The following is a 23,783-nucleotide window of genomic DNA, read 5'->3' on the forward strand; positions in this document are numbered from 1 at the left end:
CTTAACCTAAACCCTAACCCTAAGGTCCGTCACTATCGTAACTTACCTTACCCGCACCCTAAACCTAACTCACTTAATCCAGCCCTAACCCTAAAGTCCATCACTATCGCACATTTACCTTATCCACACCCTAACCCTAACTCACGTAATCCGCCCCTAACCCTAAAGTCCATCACTATCGCACACTTACCTGACCCACACTCTAACATCCCTTACAATCACACACTTACCTTACCCTCACCCTGACCCTAACATCTGCCCCTATCGCACACTTACCTTATCATGTCGATATTCTCAGCGTCGGGCTTTTCAACTGTCGGTCTTCTCCGTTGTCGATCTTCCAGTGTCGGTTATCTCATTGTCGGTGTTTTCCACTTTCGGCGTAATCAGGTAGCCCTATATATATATATATATATATATATATATATATATATATATATATATATATATGTGTGTGTGTGTGTGTGTGTGTGTGTGTGTGTGTGTGTGTATTTCCCTCAAACACTGCACACACATTCTAACTAGCTGAAGTTCCTTGCAGCTTCTCTTGACAATTTCTTGGACCATTTCTACTGCTTTCATTTATCATTATAATTTTGTAGGATTTTATTTTTTCTGATTTATATATAACAGCAATTTTATTTGGCAGTAGAAAAACTCTGTGCAAACATTTCCATGTATAAACCTTCCAATATAGAGAGGACATTGAGTTTCATGCCTATTTCAAGGAATGTTTCTTATATTTCTCAGAAAATTCTTTATTTATTTTGTCAAGTAATTCCGGTATGACAATTCAGGGGAACAAATGCAGTTTTAATAATCTTATATATGATTGACAAGTATGACTTACCTTTAGATGGATTATTATTTATATTAGAAAACAAGTCTAGGATTTTTGAAATAGTTTTAGATTGTATGTCTAAAGCTATTTTCATTTTATTTTAAATATATTCCTTACATGTTTATATATCTAACCAGCTACTATTTTTCACTCTGTATCGAGCAGTCAGAAAACCAGCCAATTATATTTTATTCCCATTCAGAAATAGATGCCAGTAAATTAAACTACTATTCTTTAAGTCAAACATTTTCCTTGTATTAAAAGATATTAAGCATCCATTTGTGAAAGCTATATGAAATAATATTATTAGTAGATCTCTGATTAGATAATTTGAATTCATAAATCTCTTGAATATTAATAGAACTTCATTTATGAAAGGGTATAGAGCAAACTTTTGTTTTTTTATTTAATATATAGTATTTTAAAACCCCCAAAAATGTATTGATATCTACATTTGCATAAGTTTCGATTATAGACTTGTTATCTATTAGTATATTTTCATGTATTGATTTCCAACAGGAAACATAAGAGGAGTCAAGCCACTGGAGTATTACTTTAATAATTACAGATTTAGAATATAAGTCAGTATTGGTGAAACCAATGCCTCCCTCCTTACAACTTTTATGTGCCAGTTTAAGAAAAGTCTTGCTTTTTTTGAGATACCATAAGAACTTTAGTAAAACAGAGTTTATTTTTTTTTTACTTTTTTAGAGTTAGAAGAATTAATGACTAACTAAAGATTATCATTTTGATCAATGTAAGTCTATCCTCAAACATGAAAAATAATTTATTCTGATTGTCTGTTAATTTGGATATTGTATTAACTAGATTTAGGTAGGGAACTAATTTCATTTTTTTATTATTAGTCTTAATAGTAATTCCTAAATATTATAACTGTAAATTGCCCCAGCCAATTTTTTTGTAAAAGTTTAACTTACTGGTTAACTCTTTGTTTATAAGCAAGATTTTTGTTTTATTGTGATTAAATTTCAGACCTAAAACCTTTTCAAAATTGTTAAAAGAGCTAACTTTATGATCCAACAAGAGGTCAATATTACCACTAGTGAGCAGAATGCTATCAGCAAAAAAAATGAATTTTAGAAGAAAATGTCTTATTTTAAAACCTTTAATGTTTATGTTAGATCTTATATAGTTTGCAAATGGCTCTATAATGCGTGCTAACAGCAAACAGGATAAAGGGTATTCCTGTTTGTTACCTTTTAAAATATCAAAAGGGCTAGATATAAAGGACTCTATTTTCACAAAAGAAATCTAGTTATCATAAAGCTCTTTAATTACCTCTATGAAATCAGTGGAAAAGTTATATTCATTTAGTACTCTGAATAACTACGACAAAGTCACAGAGTCAAAAGCTTTATCCATATTTAAGCTTATTATGGATAACTCTTTTTTATTTCTCTTTGCCAAATCAATCAAAGAAAAAAGCCTTATTATATTATCTTGAACTTTCCAATCAACTATATACCTATTCTGATCCTCAGTGGTAGCATTGTCACCTCACAGCAGGAGGTCTTCCAGTTCGATTCCTGGTGGGGTGAGTTCAGTGTGGAGTCTGCATGTCCTCCCTGTGTTCATGTGGGTTTCCTCTGAGTGCTCCGGTTTCCTTCCATGTTACAAAGACATGCATCTGGAGTGTTTCTCCTGGGGTCGCCACTGAAAATTGGTTTTGCTCCAAGTTGGACTTTCCTGGTAAACACATGTTAAATAAAAAAAAAATAAACCAATGAGCATTTGATTTAATCTTTTTGCTAATATAGGCATGAAAATCTTGTAGTCTGCATTTAAAAGTGATATATGTTGATAGGAAGAACATAAATCAGGGTCCTTATTTGATTTTAAAATGTGTGTAATAAGAGAATATTTCTATGATGGGGAAATATTAAATGTACTCGTAACTTCTTCAAAAGCATTTAATCATTTTTTTTAATATCAGGTAAAAGTTTATATAGCTCAGGAATTATCCCATCCATACCTGGTACTTTATTAGTTTTAAGATTTTTAATTTGGTCTTTTAATTCCTTAAAGGAGAAATACTTATCAATCTTGATTTTCTGTTCTTTTGATAGTTTATTTTTTGCTTTCTTTTAAAAAACTTCAATAAGTTGCTGTTACTCAGATTTGACTTTATTTTATGAATTTCTTAATAATATTTGCTAAAACACTTTAATATATCTTTCAGATCCATAGCTATAATAGTCTATTCACTTCTTTATAAACAATCTCCTGGATATGGCTTATTTTATTCATGCTTTTTTATCTAATAGCTATTCTGTGTAGGCCATTAGGGATTTTTGAATATAACTGTAATCTATTTTTTGTAGATAAATGGAAATCTTACAATGCAAACTGTCTAGGTATTTCTGATTTTTAATTTTCAAGTGTGTGCTTGCAACTTTATCATTGGGTGAAAGGTTTAATTTTCATTTATCAAGTTCAGTTTGGAGAGCATTTAACTCTTTATCCCAATCCTTTCTTTCACAAATATACCAGTTCTTTACTTTACCGCGTAAGTAAGCTTTTAATGTGTCCCATAGTATGGCATCAGTGACCTCGCCATTATTGTTAAATTCTATAAATTGATGTATCTCTTTTAATAAGCATTCATTAAAACCTTTTATTTTAGTTATATATGCTGGGAATCTTTGGGAAGAAATTAAATTGTTTGGATTTAAAATTAGTTTAAATGTAATAGTGTTGTGGTCAGATAAGGAACATGAAACTATTAGCACCACCTCTGTTTTGGAGTATAATGCATTGGATACCAATACTTTATCAATATTGGTTTGAGTCCCAAATCTAAAAGAATAGTGAATATATTTTAAAGAACCATCTAGTTTTAAATCTGATATATCTCTCATATACATTGTATTAATATAATGATTTAAATGTTTCTCTACTGAAGATAGCCTGATTTGTTTAACATTTGTTGTCTGATAAAAAGCAGTTCAAATCACCAGCTATCAACATTTTTCCTTTAGAGTATAGTGTTATAATATCTAAGTATTTCTTAACTGTTTTACAACCAATCACAGGGGTCCAATAGGTATTTATAAGGGTGTAGTATTTTTATCAATTTCTATTACCACCAATCCCAGCATACCATTCTTGCCCAAATAGGAATCCACCATTCTAGGTAGACCTATCATTTTTTCCAGAGAATAAGAACACCTCTTCTTTTTGAAACAAACTGGAAGCCAATTAAAACTGAATAATCTTTTAACAACAATCTATTTAAATATTTAGCCAATAAATGAGTTTCCTGTAGAAAAAAAAAACAGTGTCTACTTAATGCAGATACTTATTTAAACTACCTCCTTTAAATGATTATTTAACCTACTTATATTTAATGAAAGCCATATATAGTCTGGCATCTACTGGAAAAATAGGTATAGAAACTACTATCAAATGATTTAGTGCATTAAGCATTATACCAACAAAAGAATAAATTGTTCCAGACAAATACAATAAGTATGGTGTGAAAAAATCAGAATTAAAAACATTTTTACCCTCCAAAATGGAATAAAATATTCCAGGCTTGATGAAGAGTTCATACAAGCTGCTTACTAACAACACCATAACACAGCCAATCACATTGCTGTCACTACTTCTATGTACATAAATTGAAATTTTCTAAATAAATACTTTACACTTTTTAAGAAGATGTTAAATTACTCGAAAACAAATGGAAAAATGTATACAACAAGGTTAATATATATATATATATATATATATATATATATATATATATATATATATATATAAAACCTATCAAATAGAAGAACTTTAAATAACTATTAATTTATAAAAAAAAAACATTTATTTATATTGGAGATATGCCCAGACCATTCTAAATACTTGCAATATTTATATGAATTAAGAAGCTCTGTGTTATGAGTGAATATGGTCTTTTTAAGGTGCATGTGCCTGTAATTTAAACAGAATAACACTTGTGTCCTATATGTACAACATTGCATAACAAACAGATTACCTGTACTTATTGCAGTTTGTAAAAGATTATGAATCAGTACCTGTATTAACATTTGCCTATCTAAATTATTTAAATTTCTACCACATTCACTAAAAAAACTCATAACTGATTACAAATTCTCATTTGATATCTCACAGACTAAAATCTTGTGAAAACAGCCTTCAGAGATTTTGGCTATTTACATTCATATTCATATTTTATGCAGGTATATAAGTTATCTTAACAACACTCTACATGTTTTTCAACTTATGTTTTTCCACTATTCCCTATATAAAACCTATATCTGTGCATATCTGAGTCTTCTGACTAATAAAGTGGTGTTACAGCATTATCTAGTATGGACAAATGCTTCAGCTAGGAATAATACTCATTAAAAACTCCAGAATTACACCCCCCAAAAAAACAGTGTACTAGCTACAGAGGGAATAGAATACTCAGTACTAATGCTGAAAACATTAAACACAAATTTCCACTCAACTATTAATTGCACATTTGTGTATTTTGTTTGAGGTTTAACGTGGACACCTCTGTGTGTCCCACATCAAATATGTACTCTTTGTGCATCATTTCACTTGTTCCTCTCTTAAATAATTAAACAGATGTTCCAGGTGTATATAGTTAAAATAAGCCATTCGGAAGTGTAATGGATTACTACTACATTAAACTGTGCTACTTACAGTTTGTTTTTAATACCGAGAAAAAATATTTTTTAAAAGCTAGAGCATTTAAAAGCCTGTTTTAGCAATCCTTTTCTATGTTCTGTAACCTTCCTGCTTCAGGAGGGTTAAAGGTCAAGTTGTACTTCCTCTCTGACTCAGGAACTGTTGAGGAATGATTCAGAGTGAAACAGAGACATACAGAAGTTTGAGGCAAACTGAAAACATACTCTAAACGCTTCTGAAGTAATTCAGTTGGAAAATAGACTGAAAAGAAAGTCTTTAAACACAGAAGGCTCATGGACACATTCTGATAGCCACATTTCAAATAAAAGACATTTTTTTCTTTATTTTTTCACATCAAATAAGCTGGTGAAAATTATACAACCTTAATGACATAATTAGAAAAAAAGGGGGATTAAAACACATCAGTGCACATATTTTAACAATATCCCCTACTGCCAATAACACTATATGCAAATACTATAGTAAGTACTAAAATTAAAACATTAAAGAATTTTAACATTCCCTTCTACACATATACATTTCTCAACAGTCAAACCAACCCACAAACCAGACTCAGTCTATTAAAGTAACTCAGTTACTAAATTATTATTGAAAAGGAAAGAGTGAAAGGACAGAAAAGAAAGGAAAATGAATAAAAAATAAAAAATTAAAACTGTTGGAGTACGGTATTTCCCTTTAGTTTTATAACAGTTTAGTTAAAATAAGACTCTATCCCAGCTCAGTAGAGGACAGCCACTGTCATCCCTTTACACAAAGGTGGAGAGTCCACTGATCGAGGAAATTATAGACCCATCAGCCTAACTAGCCTGATCTGCAAGGCCATGGAATGGATTATCATGGGCATCATTAACAGGGATATTGGCAACCTCCAAACACTCGACCCCACACAGTTTGGCTTTGTCAAGAAGAGGTTATGTCTGTTAAATCTGGTCGACTTCTTTGAGACAGTCATCAAAGTCATGGATGAGTAGAAGATGGTGTACACCACCTACATTGACTTGGCAAAAGCCTTCAACACTATTCCCCACTCGGGCATAGTAGATAAACTCTTTCAGCTAGGCATCAATCCATATGTTACCAGATGGGTAGCAAACTGGCTCACTGCTAGAACCCACCTAATCAAAATAGGGGAAGCAACCTCAAGCAGTAGACCCATAACAAGTGGTGTACCCCAGGGATTGGTCTTGGGGCCTCTGTTATTTGGGATATACTTCTCTGAGGTGCAGGCCAAAACCAGTGGGTTATGGCTGACCAGGTTTGCAGATGACTGCAAGCTGGGCACAGTCATCAATTCCCCAAGTGATGTGGATGTCCTCCGAGAGGGTCCCACTCAAACAAATGACTGGTGCCAGAAACATGTCCTCAAGGTGAATGCAAAAAAAATGCATCATCATCTCCTTTGGAGAGTATGACATTCCCACATATTATCACATTAATAACAATGTCCTAAGTACACAATCAGTGGTGAGGGATTTCGACACCCAGGTTGATAGAAACCTGACTTTTGACCCCCATGTTGCTTCCATTGTACGGAAAGTTTTCTACATGGCCCACCTCATAAGTAAGGGTATCTCATCCAGGGATAAAGAGGTCATAAGATCCCTGTATTCTTCCCTTATAAGGTCAATTATTGAGTACAATGACCCCTTCAGCATGTACCTTGCAAAGCACATGCAGCAGAGAGAACACAGAGGTTCCTCACCAGGAAAATGCAGGGCCTCAACAACCTACCCTACACAGATAGGTTAAAAGCCCTGTCCCTCTACTCAGTTTGATACAGACTCCTCAGAGGTAACCTGTGTCTGGCATACAAAGCAATCTCAGACCCCACCTTGATGGGACTGCTGCATATCAACAAGTCAAGCTCCACTCGTGCAACCTGTACATGCGACCTCAACCTGGTCTGTGATATCAATGGGACTTGTTGGAAGGACAGATTTGTGTCCCAGAGACTCCCCTATCTGTGGAATGGACTCCCTCTCCATGTCAAGCAGAATATCTCATTATCCCTTTTAAGCGCAACCTGGATAACTGGATGGGAAACAGAAAATACACTCCTGGGATTCCACCTGTGCATTTGCTGGACAGGGGCTCTGGGTGCTGACTTGTCCAAACATGGGCTAAACTTGGCTAGGCTTATAAGGGCCTCAGGACCTATAGCCCAGTGTCCTCCTATGATCCTATGATTACTATATACTTTACTCCCTCTAGTGGCAGAACTGCAATATTACAGTAACAGGGAAACTAAAACTTGTAAACTGAAATTAATGAATGAAAATAGAAAAGTATTAACTTTAGGTGATTTATTTTAAATGATATTTCAGAAACAGCCTATTTTAAGACAAATAAAATATAAACAAATAATATGTACTTTTACTTTTCAATGAGCTTTTTATTTTTGCTCTCTTTAACTGACCAATCATTCCTTGCAGCCTGTCTTTTTAAAGATACACTCATATCCATACCATCAGTAGAATTAAGTAAATTATTTTTCTGGATGAAGGAAACTGCATCTTTTAAGGAATCAAATGTTTTTCCTCCTCTGGCAAGAATAATCTTAGTTTTGCATGGTAGGTTAAGTGAGTTTTTATTCCAGCTTTCTTCAATGATTTTAACAGAGGAATACAAGTGTTTCTTTAAAAAACTACCCGAGAGAAATGTTCATTGTCAAATCTGATGATAGAATCATCAAGTTTTGGGGGTGAAGTAGGCTAGGCTGCTTTCAAAACCAGATCCTTGTCTTGACTAGAAATAAATTTGACTGTTATAGATCATGGATTTGAAAGTTTCTTGTATGATGTCATTACAGGCAAATATCTATAAGCCCTATCTATGCCAAATGACAGGACTTCAGGAAGGTTTAATGTTTTAGGGATCCAAGTGGATAAAAAGTTTACCAAGTTATCTCCTTCTAGTTGCTCAGGGACTCCATAAATCTGGATGTTGTTCCTCCTTGTCCTGTTCTCCATGTCATCATTTTTTTCCAAGAATTTGTTGATTTGTTGAAGAATAAAATCAATGTCATATACTCCTTCTGTATGTCTGCTGTCTATGTCAGTGATAGAATCTTCCATAACAGATATCTGGAATTTCTGTTGTTTCACTACTTCCTTGATTAATTCAATCTGCTTTGTACAGTCTTCTTTCATTTTATCCAGTTTGGAGCACAGTTTTCTAGTTTTAAGGAAAGGTCTTGTATACTACAAAGAATAGACTGTAACTCTTTCTTCACTGAATTTTCTTGTGAAGCTATTTTAGAGTGGTTCATCTTCCTTTGGTAAATCTTTGTCTTGAAGTTTTGACAGGAAAATATTTGAAATGTAAATTATTGTTTTCCACCAAAATGTCCGAAGAAGTTTCCAACATGATATTCCAGCTTATTTTAATGATTTTTGATGAAAATGATAATTTAATCCTGTCAAAAATGTATAAGAGAAGCAAAGTAAAATTCTTGTCCTGCTAACTACTTGCCATATTGGCCACACCTCCAAGCTTCTTTTCTATTAGGCGCATTTGACCATAAGACAATTTTCAAAAACCATTGCTAACTGTATTTATAACAATATAAATCTGATCTTATTTTGCTGTCACTACAGCTTAAATGTTGTTTCCTTTTTTAAATGTTATTTGCTCTCTACAGTATATTTCATTCATGTTCAATGCTCATGCATGGTACATCATATCTCATCAGTAGCTGGCTGCATCATTTCCTACCCTACCTAACCCCCAAGTTTTCTTTTGGATTTGACATCCCCTTCTTTCAGGTATGATTTTACTCTTGTGATATTTAATATCACTTTCCATTGCTTTTTAAAATTTTCCTTCTCTCCTTTCCTCATTCTAGTCAGTTTATGCCATCTTCACCCTATGTCAAGGAACCTTTTGTGTAATTTATGCTCCTGTAATGTTTTTTTTTTGTCTCTTTCCAGTTTTGTGTGATGATGGTTTTAACTTCAGCACTCTGATAATGCCCATTTCTCTTTCTTTGCAGATGTATTTCTTTATACCACATATACAGAATTCCCATCTTTGCTCTGCTTCCTTATGAAATCTAACTCCTCAAAACTTCTGTGCCTGCCTCCAGACTTATTGTGCCCACCCACTGTCCAGAACATGTGGGTCCTCCATATCTCTTCCTTCTGACACCTCTAATATCTACTATCCTCCTTTCTGCCTTCCTTTATCAAATTTATGGCAGTTATATAACATCTTTATAGTATCCTCAGGCTTTGATCTCCCACTTCATGTACTTTCTGTATGTGCCTCACTGCCTGAATTGTCTAATGTAAAGATCCATCAACTCTCTTCCATCATTCCTCCCCTTCCCAATTCTTTTTCATTCTCTATTCTTTGACCTTACTCTACCTTGCCTTAATGCTTCATACATCTGTTTTGCCCTTTGCCTCCCTAAATGTTTCCATATCCTCCATTTTTTTATTCTCTCTTATTTTCCCTCTCTGCCTGTCTGTTCCTTTCTCCTGTTGCCTTATTCATTGTTTTCAATCATTGTCCACCTTCCTTTACTCTACACACTAAATCTTCCTCTTGTGCTATTCCAGATTTCTTAATGTTTGTTCCTTATCTTTGCTCACATCCATCTGTTCCCCATAGTTGTTAGGTTGTTGTCAACCTTCTTCATGTACTTGAGATCTCTTAGTGCTGTTTCACTTATGTCCTTTAGTAAGCTTCTCCATTTCTCTCTCTCTTAATATTTTTTAATTAACCTCCTTCTCTTCACTTTCTATCCAGGGAATGATGTTATTTGCCACTGCTTACCTTAGTATATGCTGTTGCCCCCAGCCCCCTTTCCTGTTTATTCTCACTGTGCCTTGCTCATTCATTTCTCGTTGCATTATTAATCCAGTCTCCTATGCCATTTTGTATTTATTATAGCCTGTTGTCTCTTGTGTCTATTTGTATGTTGCTGAGTAGGTGGAGGATTATTGGCAGCATCATCATCCATAATGTATTAATTCAACTAACAAATGTGTAAGTCTCATCTCCCCCACTCCTGGAGAGTATATATTGCATTTTTTTCCCAGGTTCTTCTCTCTCTCACTGTGTTCCCAACATAGATCCCTAGGTACTTGGGAAATCTGCCTCTTCTATTTCACATAATGCCCCTTCATTTTTCTAATCTTACAAGCACTCTCTTTTGGTTGTTGTTGTACCTGAGTTCTGCCACTTCCTTAAACTTCTTGAATATCTCTCTTATAGTCCCCATTGCTGCAGCCATATCCTCTGACATTAGCATGTAGTCATCGGCATATAACACACACTGAGCTCTTATCCTCTTCATTTCTTTAAGCACACAAACTGTGTCTGATATCTTTTGCTAACCTTGATCATAAGCATGAACAGGCCTGGAAAGACTGGGCACCCCTGACTCCCCTCCCCATATATCCTTGTCTAGGCTGATACTCCTCTACTTAGGAATTTTTCAGTTTCTAAGTCTTGACATATTGCCTATATCCATTTTATGAGCTTTTTTCTACCTACCTTTGCTGCATTACTTTCCACAGGAGTTTTGATGCCACCTTATCAAAGGCCTTCTGTAGGTCAAAGAGCAGAATCACACTCACCCTTTCCTTTCATTGCCTTGCCTTGTTTTTTCCTTTCCTTTCCTTTCCTTTTCTGTTTCTGTTCCTCCCTTGGGATATATTCTAGCAGGTCCATCATTTTTTCCTGTGTTTCTTCCCTTCATAAAGACATCTGCCCTGCTTGTAGTATTTTGGCAATATTTCAGTTTTCCTGCCAATATCTTTGACAAAATCTCAACATCTACATTAATCAAAAAAATCGATCTATAATTCCCCACATTCCCTCTTTCACCTCCCACTTTGGGTGCTATGAGTATCTTGACCCTCCTCATGCTTTAATTTTTTTTTCCTATTGTCATTTTCTCTAGCATTCCTCCTCTAGGACATTCCACATTTCCTTTCATCCCCATTGTAGAAGTCTAGGGTGATCTTTCTGGTTCTCTGGCTTTCCTATTTTTCAACTTTTATATTGTTTTCTCTATCTCATTCCTTGACACCTCTACATTTAGCTTGTATCTGTGTTCATTCTCTAGTGTATCTTCAGCATTATCCAGCCCCATTTTCCATTTTCTACATGGGATTGTGGTGTCATCTTAAATGTCATCATCTTTCTTGATTCATTGTCACTCTCCTGCACTGTGGGAAAAGCACAAGTAAAACAACTAGCAAAGAAACACAAGAAGAGGTATACAGAGAAAGAGGGTTAGGATGGATGATAATTGTGGTTTGTGTTAAATTTAGAAATCTCAAGAGGAGAGCTATATTCCTATATGTATCCCTCTGTGCTTTCCCCCAGTTCCACTATGAGGCTTCTGTCTCATATGTTTGTAAATCTCCCTATAGTTTTTTTAATCTTTCCTTGATTAGCTCATCCTCCCCTAAATTCATCTCCTACCCTTATTCTGTATCTCTCTCTCTCTCTCTGTCTCTCTTTCTGCCTGTTTTGGGCTCATACTGTTGCATAGTACTGGCTACCAAATATGATTATGATATTATAATGACTTCAGGAAGTTAAATAACATTTCATAATTTGATTCATGTCCCATGTCCCAGTCGGACAAGCTGCCTGAAGGACTGAGCAAGGTTAAGTTTCTAAACATTGTGGAGTAAAGTAAAGCCTGTAGTTAAATTGAAAGAGCCCTAGAGGCTAAGAAAAAAATAAAAAAAACAATCCCCAAGATTTAATAAAATTTGTGTAGGATCTGTGTAGAGCCTACATGGAATGTACCCATGTATACGGCCATGGTTCCCCCTTTGGCAGCATGCCATGCATATTAATCATGGTGCACTGCTGAGGGAGATCACAGTAATATGGATACTGAATCTGTGTAAGCAGTAGTTTAGATGCTGTCCCGCAATTGTGGATTGTCCAGGAAATTTCTGGGCAGATGTCATGCACATGATAAGAATCATTGCAATGTACTCTGCTATTGTATAAATATGTTTGAATTTTTTTTTATTTTTGTTTTTTTACTTATTTTTTAATGCCTGTTTACACAGGGTGGCATGGTGATTAGCATTGCTGAGCTGCACTTAGTCATACACAGATGACATCTGCCAGACATCTAAAAATTGAAACCGAATGTAATTAATTTGTTTAAAATTATTTTTTTCTTTTTTATAATGGCCGTTTGCATGGCACTGAGTGGAAACTTAGTAGTATATGTGAAGGTATACTAGTTCTCTCACTATCCAAGTATCTAAATAGGCTGAGTCACAGCCTAAAGTGTTGTAGGTTCTAGGTTCATGTCCTGAATTTCATGCCATGAAAATGTATGAGGTGACTTAAAGGGTGGTTTAATATAAAAACAAAATTGTGACATTTGGAAAAAAACTGTGCTATGCTATACACTCTTTAAACATGGTCAAAGGCTATTTTTGTTTGCATGTTGCTAAGCTCTGTTGAAATATGGTTGTGTGAGTTTGCATGATGCTGAACTCCTCTGAAATGGTTTGCAGGATGCTAAGCAATGTGGCACTTTTTTGAAAGTTATGGTAAGATGTGTAAGGGTGGGAATGCAGCCTGTATTAAGGCCAATAAGTGGGAATTCTACAGCATTCATTGGACTCCGTATTAGCCTGTTAATATGCATGGTGGCATTGGTGATGGAATGCGCTTTTGGATTCAGATGTGGCATGTGCAAGAGTCCAGAGTATTTGTTGGACTCCTGGTGAGCAACTATGAACCCTAGCTGCAAAGCTGAAGTCTGGGATCAGTTGGCCAGGGATCTTACCAGTGCTACTGGTATCCCCCACACTGGTGAGCAGTGTCATCACCACTATGATGACCTGAATAGAGGAAGAGGGGAACCTTTGACACCTGGATCTGGGTCCTCTCCTGTTTGGTATCTACTTCTCTGAAACGCAGGCCAACACAGAAGGTCTTGGCTAACAAAGTTGCAGATGATTGCAAACTAGGAGCCATAATTAAAACTCCTAATGATGTGGACAAACTACAAAAGGGCCTCACTGAGACAGATACCTGATGTCAAAGCCATGGCCTGAAGCTCAATGCCAAAAAGTGTATTGTCATCCCCTTTGGTAAAAACTCTGTACCCATGAACTACCACATAGCTGGTAGTCTACTTAATGCTGAAAATGTGATAAGAGACCTTGGGACACAGGTGGACAGTAGTCGCTCCTTTGATAATCACATTGCCACAGTGGCCAGGAAATTCTTCTACGTGGCTCATCTCATCACAAAAAGATTCTCATCCAGAAAAAAAGAGGTCATTGTTCCCCTCTACTCATCACTCATTAGACCCATTATAGAGTACAATGCCCCTTTTGGTATGTACCTCACAAGACATCTACAACAACTGGAAAGACGACAGAAATACCTCACAAAGAGGATTACTGGCCTCAAACAGATGCCTTATGCAGACCGTCTCAAAAAACTACAGCTTTACTCCATCATATATCGCCTACTCAGGGGTGATCTCTGCCTAACATACAAAGCTATGTCAAACCCAGAGCTGTTGGACATGCTCCACTTAAAGAAATCCCAATCCCTCCGTGCTACACTATCTCTGGAGACCTAAACTTGTCACACAATAAACAGAACATGCTGGAGGGATAGATTCCTGTCCCAGAGACTTCCCATACTCTGGAACAGACTACCTATCTATGTCAAACAGAGCTCCTCATTAGCACTCTTCAAGAAAAATCTTGATGATTGAATGGGAAATGGGAAATTCACCCCGGGGATCACTTCTGTGGCTCTGCTCAACAGGGGCACAGGAAAATAAATTTCTTGGGTGGCAAAAGCCAGGGTACATTTTTTGGCTAGGCTTGTATTGGCCCTAGGGCCGATAACCTAGTACCTACCTATGAACCTATGAACCTATGAAGAAGCTTGGGCTGGACAGACCCCACAGATATATAAGTGTGTTTGCTACTACTTTACTAATATACAAGCTGAATCCATGCAAAACTGGTATGCATAATGGTTTGCTTCTCTTGCAACAGCTGCAGCCAAATGGGCTCACTATGTCCAGTTTCATGCAGGGTGCTTGGCCAGAATGAGGCATGCATGTGGTAAGTAGGGAAAAATGTCTGATAAATATAGTGCAATACCCAAAGTGAGGTTCAGGGCTCTCCTGGCCAGTTTGAGCCAAATAGCACTCTCTAGTCCTCCCACTCCAGGAACAATGTATATGGGTAAAGTAGCTCATGTTCTGTGCAGATATCCATGTGTATAAGTGACAGAGTCTAAGGAACAATAACAATAAAGCAGCTCATGTTCTGGGCAGATATCCATGTGTATAAGTGACAGAGTCTAAGGAACAATAACAATAAAGCAGCTCATGTTCTAGGCAGATAGCCATGTGTATAAGTGACAGAGTCTAAGGAACAATAACAATAAAGCAGCTCATGTTCTAGGCAGATAGCCATGTGTATAAGTGACAGAGTCTAAGGAACAATAACAATAAAGCAGCTCATGTTCTAGGCAGATAGCCATGTGTATAAGTGACAGAGTCTAAGGAACAATAACAATAAAGCAGTTCATGTTCTGGGCAGATATCCATGTGTATAAGTGACAGAGTCTAAGGAACAATAACAATAAAGCAGCTCATGTTCTGGGCAGATATCCATGTGTATAAGTGACAGAGTCTAAGGAACAATAACAATAAAGCAGTTCATGTTCTGGGCAGATATCCATGTGTATAAGTGACAGAGTCTAAGGAACAATAACAATAAAGCAGCTCATGTTCTGGGCAGATATCCATGTGTATAAGTGACAGAGTCTAAGGAACAATAACAATAAAGTTTAAAGCAGAATTGTGCTTTGATAGGTAATGCATGCAAATAATAGCAGTGGGGGTGTATTCACTGCATGTGTGCTCTAAGCTGACACCAGTCAGTTGTAAAAAGGAAATTAATAAAAAATACAGTAATAATTGCCTGATAAATGAAGTGCACTACCAACAGTATGGTTCAGGCCTGTCTTCCATCCAGTTTGAGTCAAATAACACTCTCTATTTATCCCAATCCAGGAACAAAGTATATGGGTAAGGTAGCTCACATTCTGGACAGATATCATGTGTATAAGTGACAGATTCTAAGAAACAATAACAATAGCATTTAAGGCAGGACTGTGTTTTGATAAGTAATGTATTCAAATAACTGCAGTAAGGCTGTATTCACTGCATGTGTGTTCTAATCTAACTAAAGTCAATTGTTAAAAGTGCACATGTCCCCTGGAGCCACTGCTTATGGGTTCTACTCCAATGCCAGCCAACTAAGACATGACCGTCTGTCTAGTCTATTTAATGTACATGACCATACCTCAAAACTGTCATGATTTTTCATAATGTAATGACAACTGTTAAATCTGTCTGGTCCTTGATTAACAGATAAATGATTACCTGGAATGCAATTTATCTGCAAATCCATTTACAGAACACCTTGGTAGTAATGTATGATCACAGTATGTGAAACATTTCCCTATAGCTGTGTGCCTACATTTGTTAGTGCTTAACCCATACTGTCCCATGCCAACAGGTTGAGAGGTATATACATGAAACATCATCTATACAGGAATCACAGTCACTGTATTTACAACTGACAATGCACTCCTGTAGAAGTATGTATTAGTAGTCTGTGTAGTAATATAATCTGTGATTTCACTAATGGTATGTTTTTCTCTCTCTCCCCACCCCTTATCTTCTTTAATTTATTACTGTTATTTATTATTAAGATTTGATATTAATATATTTGGTTAAAATAACTGTTACTTTGGCCTTATGGGTTATTTCATACTGCTTTGCTGCTAACATACTTATTGTTATGTTATTTATTGTTGTGTTCCACATAATATACCTTAATATGTATTTTGATTAATCAATATTATCTTCCATTATGTTAATACTAACATTTGTTTGGTTATTACTTATCTTACCTTATGTTTACATTTAATTTAATACAACATGACAAGGCAGCTGGTTCCAGGTGATCCACCTACCTTGGCTCACCCAGCCATGGCACTGGGACCCAGCATGTCTGGGTTGCAGTCTGGTAGTGCCCCCTCTGCTGCCCCTACACTACATGTGGCTTCAGGTAGATCTGCCCCATTGGCTGGGTCTGGGTATCCTTATTGGAAGCAACAGTGGAGGGGGTGATTTGTCACCCATGATGAAATACCGGGTATGGTGTGCAGATTGCTCCATTGATCTGTCTGAGTTTGCCCGTACCATATGGAGAACATTCTCGCCACCCTGGTGGGGTAGCTTCACTCCAGACACCAAGCTCCACCACTGCCATCACAGGGGCAGTGAAGGAGCAGTGTTGACAGTCCCATGGGTAAGGACTTAAATTGCACTGCTACCTTGTGGATGCCCCTGAGACTGGGATTCCACAACACCCTCCACATCCAAGGTGATCACCCCCCTGTTGTGTCACACACCAACCCTGTCTGCTGTCTTGTCTGTCTGAAAAAGCTTCCTCACCTTCCCAACTTACCTCTCCCACACATGCATATGTCTCTTCCCCAGCATTCCACTTTCACCCTAAAAAATAAAAATAAAAAAATAAAAAATGAGCACCTGTCCCAAAACAAAAAAAAAAAAACAAAACAAAAATATCACCCCATACATAGCTCTCCATTTCAATCATGTATCCACTGGACACATAATTTGGTCCAATTGGTTTGACAATGCAGTTAAGTTGTCATCACCACCTTCTGGATGTGACAGTCCAAATTCAGCTAAAAGATCACTTAAAATGCACAGTTGTTGCTGAGGAAGACACAGATAGCTATGGTTCTTTCCTATACCCATCCCACACATCGTTACCTGCCTTTCACTATGTTTTCTCTCTGTTTGCACCCCTTTTCACTACTGTCCTATCTCCCCATTTTTCATTTCTTATAACATTTTTTTGCATGACATGGTCCAGTGAGCCACATCACTTAAATATGCTAAACAGTGCTGTACTGATATATGCTTTTGGAGCAATATTATTCACATTTAAAATGTACACCTGCAGCACAGTGGATAATCCCACCAAGCCACACAGCTGCTAATAATGTCAGGTCTTTTAAGCAAAACACAGTAATGCCACAGTTCCCCCATTTAGCATGTTTAAATGCTGTTGTGCATCATGCTGCACAAATCAGCTAAGAAATTCATGCAAAAATAGTACTGCAGTTAGCACTTTAGTACACAAGTACATCACTATAAAGGCACACACATAAGCTTAGATGTAACTGAGCTATCTGATAGCAGGTATCCCTGCAATTAAGTCCACAACATGTAAGAACACACTTCATAACACATTAATGGAAAAGGGGATGTTAACTGTGACTCTGTCATACCAATACAGCACTCTAAAGCCATACACATACTAATAGATGTAAGTGTGGTATTTAACAGCAGATAACTGTGGAATGATAACTACAACATGTATGAACTCACCTGCCATGGTAGTGACTCTGTAGCTCAGTCTGTAACATGCATTGAAAAAAATGACTTTGTGGTACACATGATCCTGGGTTCAAGTACAGCTGTGTCTCCCAATGAAAATACATGTATCTCGTAAAGTGTGATATGTATTTCTGTCTCATCACCTATTTATCCTCCTAAGCAGTACAGTTGGAATGTCTGCATCTATATTACAGATGGCAAAGGTAAACAGATATGACCACTCTCATCCTACTCCTAGTGCAACAGGTGATGCAGTAGGCTGCATTCCCACTAGATGCTGAAGTGTGTACTGAAATTGTGCCCCAGTAATATCACACTGCAGCCCACAATGTTTTGATGGTGATATCACAGACAACCACAGATACACAAGTAACATACATATATGGTGGTTGAGCTAGATGTAAGGGTTTCCAGCACACACTCAGCGGGGGGATACCATGGCATAACATGTGATCTGGCACTTGTCCATCTGCCTGACATCATGGTTAATGTACACCTACCTGTTTTGTAGGACACACCAAGCATTTTGGCTTGCATTGTCTTACTGATACTGCTGGCTGACACAGTTACCTGACAGACATACCTTGATTCCCAGTGGGGTGGCTACACTCAGTCTGGCTCTGCCTATAAAATAATGCTGTCACAGGTCCCACACTTACTCTTACAGCTTTTTGTCCTGCAAAGTGTTCACCCTTTCTGCTTATGCCTATTGTCTGCAACATCACCTTCAGCTTCAGCCAGTAGCATGCACATTTGTATGTAAATAGTAGCTGCTACAGGCATCCTCTCTGCTACAGTGTAGGAGCTGTCCCCCACTATTTCCAAACCCAACATAGATAAAGGGGCTGTAATATACATTGAGGCCTTATATCTTGTTCAGTGGATGTATGGGATTGCCTGATTATAATGCAAAGCAGATGTGCTGGCTGCAGTTTGCAGTTCGGAATCACAGATTGGTTCATAGGTTCATAGGTAGATACTAGGCTATTGGCCCAAGGGCCTATGTAAGCTTAGCCAGCAAGGTAACCTGGCTTCCACCACCCAAGAAAGTTATTTTAATGTGCCCCTGTCAAGCAGAGCCATAGAAGTGATTCCCAGGGTGAATTTCCTTTTTCCTATCCACTCATCAAGAATTTTCTTGAAGACTGCTAGGGACGAACTCTGCTTGACATAGATAGGTAGCTTTTTCCAGAGTATGGGAAGTCTCTGGGACAGGAATATATCCCTCCAACATGTTCTGTTTATTGTGGCAACAAGGTTTAGGTCCTGGAGTATGTATCTTAGAGGGATTGCAATTTCATAAGGTGTAGCATGTCCAACAGCTCTGGGTTTGACATAGCTTTGTATGTTAGGCAGATATCACTGTCCACCTGAGCCCCAAGGTCTCTTATCACACCCTCAGCATTAAGTGGACTGCTGCCTATGTGGTAGTTCATGGGTACAGAGTTTTTTCCAAAGGGGATGACAATGCACTTTTTGGCATTGGGCTTGAGGCCATGGCTCTGACACCAGGCATCTGTCTCAGTGAAGCCCTTATTTAGGATGTCTACATCATTTGAGGACTCGACTATGGTGCCTAATTTGCAGTCATCTGTGAACTTCATCTGTGTCAGCCCATACTTCAGAGAAGTAAATACCAAACAGGAGAGGACCAAGGGCTGAATCCTGTGGCACTCCGCTTGTCACTGGTTTGAAGTCAGATTTGGAATCTGCAACTTTTGCAGTGTAGGTTCTGTCAATGAGCCATTTGGCAACCCATCTTGTGATGCAAGGATTTATACCGAGTTTAGTGAGTTTATCTATAATTCCAGAATGGGGGATGGTATTGAAAGCCTTGGAAAGGTCAAAATAGGCTGTGTGAACTGCCTTCCCCCCTCGTCTACAGCTTTGGTGACTGTTTCAAAGAAGTCAATCAGGCTCATGAGGCATGATCTGCTTTTCACAAACCTGAACTGGGTGGGGTCCAGAGTTTGGAGGTTACCAATGTCTTTGTTTATGAGTTCCATGATGATACGTTCCATGGCCATGCAGACCAGGCTCGACAAGCTAATAGGGTGATATTTCCTGGGGTCTGTGCTGGTTCCCCTTTGTGGAGTGGTGTAACTATTGCTGTGCACCATTCAGTGGGTGCAAAGCCTGATGTGAGGCTATGATTGAACATGATGCTTAGGTGGGGAGCCTGTTCATTCTGAAGTTCATGTAGAACACAGCCTGGGATGTTGTCCCATTCCATGGATGCTGTGTTTTTGGCTTTGGAGAGTGCAGTCTTTACCTGCGCATTTGTGATTGTAGGAGCTCTGCATTCTTCCAGTATAGCTATGGTCCCTTTAGGGGGTGAGAGTGGGGTAAAATTAGCACTGAACCTATCAGCCAGAATGATGGCGATATCAGTTGGTGATTTTCATGCCATTATGCTGTAACTCAGAGCAGATCTGGGTGTTGCCATTGAGATTCTTGACATAGCTATAGAATGCTTTGTGGTTGTCATTGGAATCAGTAGCAATCTTGTTTTCATAGCTAGAGTTGGAGGATTTTATGAGGGATCTTAGCTTCTTACTGATGCTGACCAGGGAGCTCTTCCACTCATGGGATTTTACTATCTTTTGCAACAGTTTCTTCCTTCTGTTGTAGAGTTTGTTTATAGCAGGGGACCACCAGATTGGCTTCCTTTTTTTTGAGGATTGCATCTTGGTTTTGTTGGGGATATCACGATCCATGCAGTCATGCAAGTGCTTATAGAGTGCATTTGTGTAGGATCCAGCAGTCATAACTGAACTGTCCATCTGCATGGGTGTCATGAAGTTTGCTACATCTGTCTTAAGTAGCATGAAGTTGGCTTTGGAGAAATTTTTTACACTGGTTTCCTTGATGTGGGGTAGAGGCCGGATGTGGATATCTATGGTGATCAGCTTATGGTTGGATTCATAGGTTCATAGGTTCACAGATTAGTACTAAGCTAACTGCCTTTGCGAGCCATTTTAAGCCTAGCCAATTATCCCTTGTGAGACCCAAACCCTGCACCTTGTATTTGTAAGGCAAACACCTTAACCATTAGGCCACCCTCCCTCCGTGGAGTTGACTTTAGGTGTGGAACACCGGTTGTTCATGTTAGTAATGACTTATGTCTAGGATATTGTTGCCCCTGGTTGGGGTGTGGATAAGTTGATCCAGGGCACTGGAATTTATGAATTCTAGATAGCGTTGAGTAAAGGAGTTGGTAGATGAGTAGTTTTCCCAGTTAATGATGGGGTAGTTAAAATCTCCCATTATTAGGGTGTTTGGTTGAACCCTAATGTTTTCCAGTATATCAAGAAAAGAGGAGTGGGAATCCTGGGGCATGGTAGGGGATCTGAAGCAAGCTACATCTTGGATTGCAGTTTTGCCTAGACTTAGTTGCATTTGGATAATTTCAGATTCATTATGTTGGGCAACTAGCCTGCAGGTGTGGATATCCTTGATGAATATGGACACACCTCCGCCTTTGGTGTTCCGATCCAGGTTAGATGGCTTAAATGTATGGTATGAGTTATAGCCTGGTAATGCAGGGGTGCTCTCTAGAGCCTTGAACCAGGTTTCAGTCACTGCACAGATATCGATGTTCTCTATTTTAAGGAGTGCCTCCAGTGGGAACATTTTGAGGTTTAGACTTTTAGCATTGAGTAGCATTACCCTCAGTTTTTGCTTGCGTCTATCTATTATGGTGGTGGGTTTGTTATTTGAACCTTGCCTAAAAAAGGCCCTATAAGGGCGGCAAGAGCCTTAGCCAGTATCTGGAATCCCAAGGGAGACAGGTGCAGGCCATCTCTGGTAAAGCATTGTGGCTTGTCGCCCATGTCGTCTGAGGCAGACAGATACTGGATCCCCTTGGAATAACATCAGACTCTTAGCCAATTGTTGAAGTCAATCATTTTGCCCTTGCACTGTGGTATCATTCTGGGCAAAGATAGGATGCTACTCAGGGCTAGGGTCATACCTGCCTTGATTACATGATTGGAGAGCTTTTCCATGTCTCTTTGCATGTAGTCCAGGGAGGTACGTCTCAGGTCATTCACACCAACATGGACAATGAAAGAGTCATATTTGTACTTGTTGTGGAGTGACTTGAATGCATGGGTTATGTGGTGGATCCTGGCACCCAACAAGCAGCTGACAGTAACCTTCTCCTTGTCTAGTCTGGTGAGTGGAACATCAGTGTGCCTGACTATAGAGTCACCTATGACTAATGTGTTTGCTACGTTGTTTTGCCTTATGGGCTGTGGTTGAGTGGCACACTGAGTTTGTGGGTTATGTGTCTTTTGGGTTGTGTTGAGGGGTGGAGGTTGGCTGCGTTTCTACTTTGGAGGTCTCTGTTACTTGGGCAGATTATTACTGAGATCCTCCGCAAATGTTTTTGCGTTTCTAAGTGTGGATTTTGGTGGTGAAGATTTAGTGAGTCTAAGTGATGAGTGTGGTGTGTGCAAGTGTTAACCTCAAACTTATATATTAATATACTTTTTAACAGTGTAAATTTCAAAAAATATAGCAAAGATGAATTAAAAAAGGAAAAAAACAATAAAAGTAACAAAACTGAAGCAGTTAATTGCATTAGTCCTTGAGCCAGGAACATTCCCATCCTGGTCTAAACTGGAATGAAAATGTTTACATTCTTTTGTATAGAATGCATCTTTAAAATGTGTGATATATTATGTTTACTTCTTATTTATTTATTTAATATTTGTTAACTGGGATAGCCCAACTGGGTGATAAGCCCATTTTCAGTGGAGTCCAGGGAGGAAAAACTCCACAGACAAATTTTACAATAGTTTAGAATATTGTTTTTGTCTATCTAACAATGTAATATAAGTTATTACTTATGCATATAATACTTTTTTGTCTAATAATTGAAGTCTCTTGAACTTTTACTAATGTATTCATCACTCTAGGGATCAGTCCAGTTGCCCTACTGGATAGGGACACTGTGAACTAACATCGGGTGGCACTGTGCCTGGGCAATTATTTGGGGCTAGGTTTGTAAAGGCTCCAGGGTCATTAGCCTAGTACACACCTATGAACTTATGGACCTTCTCCTCTTCACTGATGAGGTCAGTCCTGGTTGGAGAGAGCTTTGCCTCCAGTTTGGCTAGATAAATGCATCTCTCACAGGTTGTAGTGTTGTGTGGTAGGAAGAGATGGTTGTTGTGAGGAAATTACTCCCTAATACAGAACCATGTTAAAAAGGCAAACAGCTAGCTAGGGAAAACATTATGTATGAGAGTTACTTTCCATGGTCAACTCATTGCCACAGCATCTATATATTGGTATTGTTCAACAGAGAAGTATTGTACTCCATCAGGTATGTAACCATTTTTTCCAATATGATGCATATTTGTCCATGTACTTAGGGGGAATGGTGATTACAGCAGTAAGCCTTGATTGGAACTGTCCTAATGACATGTCATTGATCTGCATATGGGTTACACCTACAGAGTAACCAGTGTACAGTACAGGTAGAATGCTCTCTGTTAAATCGGTATACTAGTCTCATGGGAATTTCATATTGATAGAGGTGCTCTTTATGTGGCACTGCTTGTTTTACATATTACAAGGGGGATTTACACATACAGGCCACAACTTAATGGGTGTTTGTGTTGACTATGTGACTATACAACAGTATCTGTCATGGCACAAGCAGGGATAGATGAGTACTGTCACTATCCTACTCGCATCCACACCCTTACTATGTTTGCATGGTGTCAAATGTGAGATGTATAACCAGGCGATGTTTACTGGTAGCCATCTGTTATTGCT

This window comes from Protopterus annectens, chromosome 3.part1 (assembly GCF_019279795.1).
Source record: "Protopterus annectens isolate FY-2018-M chromosome 3.part1, PAN1.0, whole genome shotgun sequence".
NCBI lineage: Eukaryota > Metazoa > Chordata > Ceratodontiformes > Protopteridae > Protopterus > Protopterus annectens.